Source organism: Lithobates pipiens, unplaced genomic scaffold, assembly GCF_037356315.1.
Source record: "Lithobates pipiens isolate NorthernLeopardFrog02 unplaced genomic scaffold, aLitPip1_a1.2 Scaffold_13, whole genome shotgun sequence".
Taxonomy (NCBI): domain Eukaryota; kingdom Metazoa; phylum Chordata; class Amphibia; order Anura; family Ranidae; genus Lithobates; species Lithobates pipiens.
The window spans coordinates 147796559-147809178 of NW_027507718.1; positions in this window are offsets into that span (position 1 = coordinate 147796559).

Consider the following 12620-nt stretch of genomic DNA (forward strand, 5'->3'; position numbering starts at 1 on the left):
AATTATGGTTTTATGTATTTAAAAAAAAAAAAAACAGTAAAGTAGTTAGTTAGCCCAATTTTTTTATATAATGTGAAAATTTGACATTTGCATTAAATTTACAGTGACGGACAGACACTTAGATTATATGATATTTTTATTATTTTAGATTATATTATATATTAATTTATCTTAAGCTGGCCATACACCTATAGATTATCTGCAGATTTTCTATGGTTAGATGGAAAGAGTGGAAGATTCCTCCATCCACACAGTGTAGCGAACGTGGAGAAATCCGTTGCACGTTTTCCATCTAACCATATAAAATCTGCAGATAATCTATAGGTGTATGGCCAGCTTTAGTTTGGTAGTACCGTACCACCTCTTTTAGTCTAGTACTAATAGTGTGTGTGTGACAGATACTCAGACAGACAGTGATGCTGGTGCTGGAGCAGGTCTCTCTCTCCTCCTCTCCTGCTGCTGCCTGTGAGTGAGGACTGGAATCTGAGAGGACAGGACAGAATGACAAGTTTAATGAGTGTACTAGTTCTTCCACAGTGTGTGTGTGTGCCTGTGTGTGATAGTGACACTAACATGACAAATGACAATGACACAGTCAGTTACCTACCTGATTGATTTGATGATGGTACTGATTCTGAGCTGAGTGGCAGGCAGTGTGGCACTGTGTTTGACTGGCAGTGGCACTCAGGTGCTCTGGACTCTGGACGGAGCTGGTCTCTCTCCACTCCTCTCCTGCTGCTTGTGAGGACAGCGCGGCCTAGCTCGGGTCTCTCTCCCAGTCCTGACTCCTGTCACTGTGTCCTCCTTGGTCGGGTGATGGGCCTGATGACGGCACTGACGGACGGTCGGTCGGTCTCCTTCTCCCCTGTAACAGCGGCAGCCTGTACTCTGTGCTGGCCTGGGGAGGAAGGCAGCCCACTTGGAGGAAAGCTCTGGGGGGGACTGGGACACGGAGGAGGTCAGACTGCAAGGCCGGTGTGTTCTTCTCCTCTCTGAGCCGCGACACAGGGGGATGACTTCAGCGGGAGGCGAGAGGCAGGAGAAAAAGGCGCAAAAGCTTTGGCTGCTTTCGGTTCCACTCAGAGGCGCGGTAGCATGGCGCGAGGATGACGTCATCCTCAATAATCGATTACTTAAAGCTACAGCATCGATGCCGCATCGTGGACAGTTGAATGCCGATGTATCGATTCGGCGATTAATCTCAACACCCCTAGTATGTACTCTGCCCTGTGATGCTGGGGCTGTATACTCTGTCATGTAATGCTAAGCTGAATACTCTGTCCTGTGATGCTGGGGCTGAATACTTTGTTCTGTAATGTTGAGCTGTATACTCTGTCCTGTGATGCTGAGCTAAATACTGCTGACACTATTGGTGGAAGTTAGTTGTATAGAGGGGACGGAGTGGGTGGATTTTATAAGGGGTGGGGCTTATAATAAGTGGGAGGGGTCAAAGGGTGGGGTGGGGTCTGGTGCCCCCATCCTAAAACTTCACCAGCCACCACTGCCTACATCTAATCTGATCCTCTAAAAATAGAGGGATGGGGATCCGTTCCTCTTCCATCTTGCAAATTGGATCGGGTGACAGCATAAACGAACAGGCAGTCCATTTACATCCGACCTCCCATAGAGGAGAGCTGGCTGTGTCTGCTCTTCATAAGCAGAGTGGACGTGGACCAGCCACCTGTCTGCTCAGTCGGGATCAGCAGACAGATTCCCCTCTGAGTAAGAAGACACTTGGCGGAGTCTTCCAAGTGTGGAAGGATGCCTTTTATGCAGTAGCAAAATATGTGTGCACACGTCCATTTATACAAGAATTCCTTTATAAAATTACTCTTACTATTTATAATATCTGGATATTATACTTTCTGAATTGAAATAATCATTTCAAGCATGTGTAGGGATCTGCTGCCCTTGACTGTCTGTATTTGTAAACAGCTGTACTGCTTACCATATAATTAACCACTTGCCACCTAAAGTCAGCATTTTTTTGCTAGAAAATTACTTAGAAACGACTAGAAAAAAAAACAAAGTCACTGGAGAATAAAATGGTGGCTGTTGCAATTTTTTCTGTCACATGATATATGAGCCGTTGTTTATCACACTTTAACCACTTCAGCCCCGGAACAATTGTCAGCCTAAGGACCAGAGGTCTTTTTACAATTTCGCACTGCACTGCTTTAACTGGTAATTGCGCGGTCATGCAATATTGTACCCAAACGAAATTTGCGTCAATTTCTTCCCACAAATAGAGCTTTCTTTTGATGGTATTTGATTGCCTCTGCAATTTTTATTTTTTGCGATATAAATGGAAAAAGACCGAAAATTTTGAGAAAAAAATATATTTTCTACTTTTTGTTATAAAAAAAAAATCAAATAAACTCAATTTTAGTCATACATTTAGGGCAAAATGTATTCAGCCACATGTCTTTAGTAAAAAAAAATGTCAATAAGCGTATATTTATTGGTTTGCGCAAAAGTTATAGCGTCTACAAACTAGAGTACATTTTCTGGAATTTACATAGCTTTTAATTTATGACTGCCTATCTCATTTCTTGAGGTGCTAAAATGGCAGGGCAGTACAACCCCCCCCCCCCCAAATGACCCCATTTTGGAAAGTAGACACCCCAAGGAAATTGCTGAGGGGCATGTTGAGCCCATTGAATTTAATAATGACGCAAAAAAAAAAAAAGTTTACAAAAAGTTGTCACTAAATGATATATTGCTCATACATGCCATAGTTATATGTGGAATTGCACCCCAAAATATATTCTGCTGCTTCTCCTGAGTACGAGGATACCACATATGTGGGACTTTTTGGGAGTCTAGCCGCGTACGGCACCCCGAAAACCAATCACTGCCTTCAGGATTTCTAAGGGTGCAAATTTTTGATTTCACTCCTCACTACCTATCACAGTTTCGAAGGCCATAAAATGCCAAAATAGCACAAACCCCCCCCCCCCCCCAAATGACCCCATTTTGGAAAGTAGACACCCCAAGCTATTTACTGAGAGGCATGTTGAGTCCATGAAATATTTTATATTTTGCCACAAGTTGCAGGAATATTAAAAAAATTTTTTTGCACAAAGTTGTCACTAAATGATATATTGCTCACACATGCTATGGGCATAAGTGAAATTACACCCCAAAATAAATTCTGCTGCTTCTCCTGAGTACAGGGATACCACATGTGGGGGACTTTTTGGGAGCCTAACCACATACGGAACATAAAACGCTACCAAAAAAAAACTGTTAGCGATCGCAGGGATCAGGCCTGACTCTGCAAACGCTGCAGTTATGTGTTTAGTGTTTTGTAAGTGACAGTGATCGATCGATACTGCACTTGGGTGGGCTGGGCGGAGGGGCAAAACGCAGGTGCTAGCAGGTATCTGGGCTGATCCTGCTAACAATGCGTTTTTTTGGAACCCTAAACTGCTGGGGACGCTAGTATAGATCTGATCAGATCAGATATTGATCTGTTCAGATTCTATACCACTACGGGAGGTTTATGCTTTGCGCATGGGTGTTAACGGTACTGGCACTAACCTAGTGCTGCCTGGGGCGACGCAGACCCTGACCCTAAAACCTAATTGATATCACCCGCCGGGTGATCAGGGGGTTAAACCTTTATTGGGTAATAAATGGTGGGTGCCCTGATGCTATAAAAAGCAAACTAACTAACCAGAGTCAATTGTAACACTTATACGTTGATCACTGGTGAAAGGGTTAACTAGGGGCAATCAGGGGGTTAAAACCATTATTGGGTAGTATATGGGGGTACCTAGCGCTATAAAAACCTGGCGGTGAACCTAAAAAAAATAACTAGCTGCCTAGCGACACTAGTGACACTAATGCAGCGATGAGAAAAACTATCGCTTAGTGACACTGGCAAAAGGGGGTGAAAAGGTTAACTGGGGGCAATCAGGGGGTTAAAACCATTATTGGGTAGTATATCGGGGTGCCTAGCGCTATAAAAACCTGGCGGTGAACCTAAAAAAATAACTAGCTACCTAACGGCACCAGTGACACTAATGCAGCGATCAGAAAAACGATAGCTTAGTGACACTGGCAAAAGGGGGTGAAAGGGTTAACCAGGGGCAATCAGGGGGTTAAAACCATTATTGGGTAGTATATGGGGGCACCTAGCGCTATAAAAACCTGGCGGTGAACCTAAAAAAATAACTAGCTATTTAGCGGCACCAGTGACACTAATGCAGCGATCAGAAAAACGATTGCTTAGTGACACTGGCAAAAGGGGGTGAAAGGGTTAACTAGGGGCAATCAGGGGGTTAAAACCGTTATTGGGTAGTATATGGGGGTACCTAGCGCTATAAAAACCTGGCGGTGAACCTAAAAAAATAACCAGCTACTTAGCGGCACCAGTGACACTAATGCAGCGATCAGAAAAACGATCACTTAGTGACACTGGCAAAAGGGGGTGAAAGGGTTAACTAGGGGCAATCGGGGGGTTAAAACCATTATTGGGTAGTATATCGGGGGACCTAGCGCTATAAAAACCTGGCGGTGAACCTAAAAAAATAACTAGCTACCTAACGGCACCAGTGACACTAATGCAGCGATCAGAAAAACGATAGCTTAGTGACACTGGCAAAAGGGGGGGAAAGGGTTAACCAGGGGCAATCAGGGGGTTAAAACCATTATTGGGTAGTATATGGGGGCACCTAGCGCTATAAAAACCTGGCGGTGAACCTAAAAAAATAACTAGCTACCTAACGGCACCAGTGACACTAATGCAGCGATCAGAAAAACGATAGCTTAGTGACACTGGCAAAAGGGGGGGAAAGGGTTAACCAGGGGCAATCAGGGGGTTAAAACCATTATTGGGTAGTATATGGGGGCACCTAGCGCTATATAAACCTGGCGGTGAACCTAAAAAAATAACTAGCTATTTAGCGGCACCAGTGACACTAATGCAGCGATCAGAAAAACGATCGCTTAGTGACACTGGCAAAAGGGGGTGAAAGGGTTAACTAGGGGCAATCAGGGGGTTAAAACCGTTATTGGGTAGTATATGGGGGTACCTAGCGCTATAAAAACCTGGCGGTGAACCTAAAAAAATAACCAGCTACTTAGCGGCACCAGTGACACTAATGCAGCGATCAGAAAAACGATCACTTAGTGACACTGGCAAAAGGGGGTGAAAGGGTTAACTAGGGGCAATCAGGGGGTTAAAACCATTATTGGGTAGTATATCGGGGGACCTAGCGCTATAAAAACCTGGCGGTGAACCTAAGAAAATAACTAGCTACCTAACGGCACCAGTGACACTAATGCAGCGATCAGAAAAACGATAGCTTAGTGACACTGGCAAAAGGGGGGGAAAGGGTTAACCAGAGGCAATCAGGGGGTTAAAACCATTATTGGGTAGTATATGGGGGCACCTAGCGCTATAAAAACCTGGCGGTGAACCTAAAAAAAATAACTAGCTATTTAGCGGCACCAGTGACACTAATGCAGCGATCAGAAAAACTATCGCTTAGTGACACTGGCAAAAGGGGGTGAAAGGGTTAACTAGAGGCAATCAGGGGGTTAAAACCATTATTGGGTAGTATATCGGGGTACCTAGCGCTATAAAAACCTGGAGGTGAACCTAAAAAAATAACTAGCTACTTAGCTGCACCAGTGACACTAATGCAGCGATCAGAAAAACGATTGCTTAGTGACACTGGCAAAAGGGGGTGAAAGGGTTAACTCTAGGGGCAATCAGGGGGTTAAACCTTTATGGGGGGGGGGAGGGGGGCTACCCTGGACCTAACACTAACTGCCCTGACACTTTTTACTGTCACAACTGACACTGAATGCAGTGATCAGTAAATAAATGATCACTGCAATCAGCGACACTGTGACTGGGAGGGGGAGGGGGGATCGGGGGGCGATCGGGGGGGGGGATTTGTGTGCCTATGTGTGCCTACATGTTAGTGTAGTGTTTGGTGCACTTACTTTCAGTGTTCTCCTCGTAGTCCGGTCAAAAAGACCGCCCCGAGGAGAATGACATCACTTCCTCCCTGCCTGTGTTTACTATACACAGTGGAAGGAAGCTTCTCATTCGCCAGGAGCGATCGAGAGGGGATGGCCAGAAACCAACGGTCATCTCCTCATCCCGAATCGCTCCTGCGGCGAAACGGACCGCCGCATCCAGCGGGAGGGGGTCCGACCGGACCCCCCACCCGCTGGAAGGCAAGCACGTACATGTACGTGCTTGTGCCTGTACATGCCATTCTGCTGACGTACATTGCCATGCGGCGGTCCTTAAGTGGTTAATGAATTTTATTGCACACAAACATAATACAATACCTAACTTTAAGTAAAATATAAAAGTTGATGTTATATAGAGTAAATAAATACCTAACATGTCAGAGGCTCTGGAAGACTAGGCCAGAAGACTAGGCCAGTGACTATGAGAAATTGAATGCCAAAACCTGGTGGTGATAACTTGCACATGCCCAATACATACGTTTCTGGACCGACCTATCAGGCGGTTAGCCACTTTATTACCAGATGCAGGAACTTGTTATTTTGATAAATAAGTGTCTGGAACTAACCATGGTTCCATGGCCCAGGTTTTTCACGATGGATCATGTCCTGTGGACCTGCCCATCAACCTTAAAGAGGAAGTAAACCCTGAAGGGTTTACTTCCTCTTTGTTTCCCTGCAAAGGTAAAGCATAATGGGCTACTATGCATCGCATAGTAGCCCATTATGTGTCACTTACCTGACACAGGAGCCAGCAATGTCATCGATGTCCCCTCTTCCACGGAGCGTCCATCTTCTTTCCGGGTATTGTGGCTCCGGCGCTGTGATTGGCCAGAGCCACGATGACGTCACTCCCACGAATGCGCACGGGAACCACCACTAATGGCATATCGCCGTTGGTATTGCCATGCTTAGTGCACCTGCGTGCCTATTTCTACAGCGCATGCGCCGTAGACAGAGGTGCCTATCTTTTTGCAAATATCTCCTAAACCGTGTAGGTTTAGGAGATATTTCTTGGACCTTGAGGTAAGCCTTAATCTAGGCTTACCTGTAGGTCAAAGAGGTCTGTAAAGGTTTACAACCACTTTAAGTGTGTGTATGAGCCAGGGGGGGGGGGGATCAAATTGGCAGAACAATTGGTGGGTCTAGTGGAGTGCTATACACTCCACCACTCAGTGCTCTAGTAAGCAGTTCACCAGTTTCCAAGGAGGACATTAAAATGAATGAAATAGAGTGGTCTTCAAAAACCACTGACTTGTCTAGGAGTACAATGAGGCCTAGCCCTTGGAGCCCTCACCAGTTAGGGTTGCCACTAGAGTTGCCACCTCATCCCTTTAAATCCGAACACCTTTGAATTACACAGATTTTGAGGCTAATTAAATGGAGATAAGGCCCCAAGTGAGTTTAATTACCACCTTAATCAGCCATAGAACCTGTGTAATTAGGGTTGCCACCTTTCCTTCAAGTCAAACCCGAACACTTTAGCGGCACACAGCAATTTTTTTTATAGTATAATCTATACATATATTTTGCAATTAACATTTCTAATCATATGATTTCCCTTTACATATGAATCCACAAAGTTTCCATTTTACATATGAACTCTCAGAGTTCCCTTACACTGTAAGGGGCAGGCTCCGATGTAAGGGAGAATTCTGGGGAATCTAACATAAGGGATGCTCTGGGAACCCTGATTTAAGGGGGAGCACTAAGAACTCTGATGTACAGAGAGGACTCTGATATAAGGGGGGACACTGCTGTAAGGGTTGCTCTGAGAACCCTGATTTACCTTAGTATACTCACTCAGAGGCAGGACAGAAAAGGGGAACTCTAGTGTAAGGATTGCTCTGAGAACCCTGATTTACCTTAGTATACTCACTCAGATGAAGGACAGAAAAGGGGGGAGACTTCAATCACAGACAGGGATGAGTGAGCTCACTGACCCCTTGGCAGTCAGCACCTATCATTCATTTGTATGAGGCTGTTGGACTTCAAATTTCCGGCCCACACTTTTTTCTGAGGAGTGTGGGCAGATGCAGAGGGGTGGTGGTGGGAGGAAAAGGATCAGATTGAGCCCTTTCTCCTCTCCTGTCTGTGTGTGGAGGGGAATTGTTAGTGCTAGCTTTGGGCAGCCTGAAAGAGTAATGCAGCGTACACATGATCAGACTATTCGGACTTTGCAGTGGAGGTCCGCCGGACTTTCCGAACGAGCGGACTTGCCCACACACGCCCACACACGACTGGACTTTTGAAATTAACGGACTTGCCCACACATGGAGTAAAGTTCGTACATTTTGAATGTGGCTCCAGGTAGATGGAACTAGCGAAGGAAGTCAATGTCACTGCCTCCACCGGCAAGATTGACACCTTGCTAGCCCCGTCACCTGGTATGGATTTAAAGGGGAACCCCTACGGTGAAAAAACGGCATGGGGTCCCCCCAAAGTCCATGGTGGCCCCCCACCCCAAAGCACCTTGTCCCCATGTTGACAACCTGACAACCCTGGCCGTTGGCTGTCAGGGTCTGCTAGCGAGGGGCTTATTGGAATCTGGGAGCCCCCAGATAAGGGGGCCCACAGATTCCGGCCCCCCACCCTATGTTAATGAGTATGGGGTACGATGTACCCCTACCATGCACCTGGGGAAAAAAAGTGTTAATAAAAAAACACAACACAGGTTTTTATCGTACTTTATTAGACAACTTCGGGGGTCTTCTTCCGTCTTCAGGGGTCTTATCGCCAGGCTCCTCCGCTATCTCCTGCTCTTTTGCTAGCTCTTTTTCTAGCAAAGGAGCCCGGCTTTCTTCTTCGTCGTCGTCGCCCCCGTCCAGGGGTCTTCTTCCGACTTCGGGGGTCTTCTTCTGACTTCGGGGGCCTTGTCCTTTTCTTCATGCCGAGCCTCCGCTATCTTATTACAGCTATTTTACTAGCGTTGGCCCGGTCTTGTCGCTATAGCATTCTTCTTCTTCTCCTTCTCTTCTTCCTTCCAATGTTGACACAACACTTTTTCCAGCCATAATGGCAGGGACGCGTTGTGCGGCGACTTATATAGGGATAAGGAGCGAGGTCACCATGTCAACCTAATAATGTCACAGTTCCAGCATCTTCCGGGACTGCAGGTGGAGGAGGAGGAGGAGGAAAGGGAGAAGGAGGAGGAGGAGGAGACCGGGCCAACGCTAGTAAAAGAGCTGTAAGAAGATAGCGGAGGCCCGGCAAGAAGAACCAAAGAACGGGACAAGACCCCGAAGTCGGAAGAAGACCCCCGAAGTCGGAAGACGACCCCCAGACGGCATCGACGACGAAGAAGAAAGTCGGGCCCCTCCGCTAGCAAAATAGCTAGCAAAAAAGCAGAAGATAGCGGAGGAGCCTGGCGAGAAGACCCCCGAAGACGGAAGAAGACCCCCGGAGCTGTCTAATAAAGTACTTTAAAAACCTGTGTTGTGTTTTTTTATTAGCACTTTTTTTCCCCAGCTGAATGGGTAGGGGTACACCGTACCCCATACTCATTCACATAGGGTGGGGGGGTTGGAATCTGGTGGCTCCCAATGGCCAGGGTTGTTGGGAAGAGGTCCTCATCAACATGGGGACAAGGTGCTTTTGAGTGGGGGGCCGCAGGGCCCCCTTCCCCAAAGCACCCCCCTGTTGAGGGCACGCAGCCTGGTACGGCTCAGGAGGGGGCCGCTCGCTTGTCTCCACACCCTTTCCTGACCGGCTGGGCTGCGTGCTCGGATAAGGGTCTGCTATGGACTTTGGGGGGACCCCCATGCCGTTTTTCAGGCGTAGGGGTTCCCCTTTAAATCCATACCAGGCAACGGGACTCGCAAGGTGTCAATCTCGCCGATGGAGTCACATTCAAAATGAACAGACTTTTCTCCATGTGTGGGCAAGTCCATTCATTTCAAAAGTCGGGCAGACTAGCACACAGACGGGCGGATTGTCCTCCAGACTGGAAAGTCTGGCGGCCAATTTTGAGTCAAGACTTCTTTCTGTGTTTTGGGAAGAAAAAGTCCGCCGGAGTCCACACATGGGCGAATGGTCCGCCGGACCAAGTCCGATCGTGTGTATGCGGCATAACAGACACTCTCAGTTTAAACACTTGCAGTCTGCAACCCTGCTGGGAAGCCATAGTCTGGTCTGAATAATGTGTCTGAGTTTCAGGCAGTCTGAAACCTGGGTGCATGATTCCAAACCCGAACTCTCCGGGAGAATCCCAGACAGGTGGCAACCTTACGTGTAATTAATGTGTGTTAAGTTTTAAAGGGATGAGGTGGCAACCCTACCACCAATACAAGGGCCCAATACATTGCTGGCAATGTAGTGAGTGGGGATATATTACTGCAGAATTCAAGCAGCCTTTGTAATATGACACTGCTATGCATAAGACCGTTTGCTCTCCCAGGTCTGATCACAGATCAGGACATGCTGAATTGTGTGGTGAAGACAAGTGGGAAAATAGAGAGATAGAATAGAATCCTGCTTACCCTGGTTCATACCTGACTTGTAGACCATGAACATCTGACCTAGCATCAGGTAAAAATCATGTTTATACATGGTGACAGTAAGAGCTATCCCACTGCCATGGTGACTTTTGAAACCAGCCATGTCTACTATTAAGCAGCAGTATTCCCATTACTGTTGTACTTTATGAACATTTGGAGATACTTTTCATTGTTTCAAGAACTGTGCAGGGAAGGGTAAATGGACCCAGAACCTTAAAATGTCATAGGTTCTGCGGAAGTGGAGACCAGACCCATTTGACCATAAATCTGAATTGGGATTGGGGAATAGGGATGAGCCCAATGTTCAAGTCGAACATCGGGCGTTCGCCAAATTTACAACATTATGGGGCGTTCCTGGGAAATTTGAGCGCCCGCAGAATGCCCCATAATGAACGGCGAGACCGTCAATGCACGATTGATGGCTGCTGATTGACTAAAGCAGGCCCCTGACCTGAATGCTTTGGCCAATCACAGCGTGCTCTGCTGTAAGAGCCATGATTGGTCAAAGGGGACTGAGTCCACACCGCACACTATGTGACCGTACATAGTTTTATTTTTGAGAGCAGCAGAAAGAAAAGCCCGGCGCCGCAGGGGTTAACAAAACCCTGTAGGCAGAGGGCTGGCATGACTGTGTGAACAGTGCATGTCAGCCCTGCATGATAGGGGGCGGGGGATTGGCCGAGGGGAGTAGGGTGGGAGTTACTTAGTGCAGAGAAGTTGATCCCGCCCCCTCCACGAGGCAGCATTCAAGAAAAAAGTTTGTACAGAACAGCAGCATGGCAGCCATAGAGGAGCTGATTGCAAAGGTTAGAGAGGAGGCAGCCACTCGGGGGGAGGCATGGGTGCAGGAGACACTGGGGGTTTTGCAGGGGGGGGGGTGGGGGGCACCCACGGAGGTCACAGCCCCCATCCAGGTTTTCACCTGAACCCCCCAGGAGAGGGAGGGCTGATGCCAGCAGTCCGGGGAGGGCTCCATCTGGCCCCCCGGCGAAGAGAGCAACCAGGACTGGAGGGGGGAGACTGAGGAGCCCATCCCCAAGGAGGCTGGGACAGAGGAGCAGGCCGGAAGGGGGATCTACAGGAGCTTCTGGGCTCCATAGGAGAGCAGTAGGAGCGGATGCAGCCCCCCCACCCAGCATGGAACACGCAGGGTTAGGACCTCAGCGGGGGAGATCTCAGGCCGCGGGCTAGCATCACCAGGTCGGGCGAGGAGGGACGGAGACTGGGGTCGGCGATGGGTGGTCAATCGGACGGGGCTGAGGTGGTCCGCACCGGCCCTACAAAGGCAACGCAAAAATCTACTGGTGGGTACGCAGCACGGCGGCAGGCCAGGTCGGCTGTTTTACCCTCGGCAGCCAGGGCCGTGTCCCCTGGTGGGCTGTCTGAAGAGGATGTGCTGATGTCCGGTCACAGGTCGGAGGGTGAGGTGTCCGGATCGGAGGAGGAGGTTCAGAGAAGTCCAATCCCTGCTAGGGTGTCCGAGAGATCGGCTGGTGGGATCGCTCCTGTGCAGCCCGGTGAGTACCCTTTAAGTTTACCTATTGGTGGGGGGGTTGTTTCGGCGGGTGCCGGTGGTGCTGTGAGTGCGGGTACACAGGAGGTGGTGGAGCAGGGGGGTTTGGGGACAGGTGGGGCTGTCAGGGCAGAGAGTGGGCTGTTGGGTTTTCTGGCTGGGATCAAGGAGCTGGTGGGCAGGTTTGAGCACCAGGAGAGGGCTGCTGCTGGCCCGGCGGCGGCGTGGGTCCCTTCTGGCGGGGTGTCCGGGGGTGTCGCAAAAGGCACGGGAGTGGTGGTCGGTGCCCAAGGGGTGGTTGTCCTGGCAGTGGCTGGGCCCGCGGGGCAGGAGCCGCCAGTGCCCATTAAGGCATCGAGCGAGAGCGAGTCCTCTACTAGACAAGACATTGTGCGTTTGGCGGACTCTTCGAAATGCGAGGTGTATGTCTGCTTTGAAGGGGCGTTGGGGCCTCATTTGAAGCCGGAGGTACGGGAGAAAATATGGAAGGGTGAGTATGTGGAGATATTTTCACTACTACCACTAGAGAAGTTCAACCTGGACAGGGTCAAGCCGGATGATACTAAAAAAGACAACGAGGAGAAGCGGCGGTACAGACTGATACCGAGGACCTTTGCGAA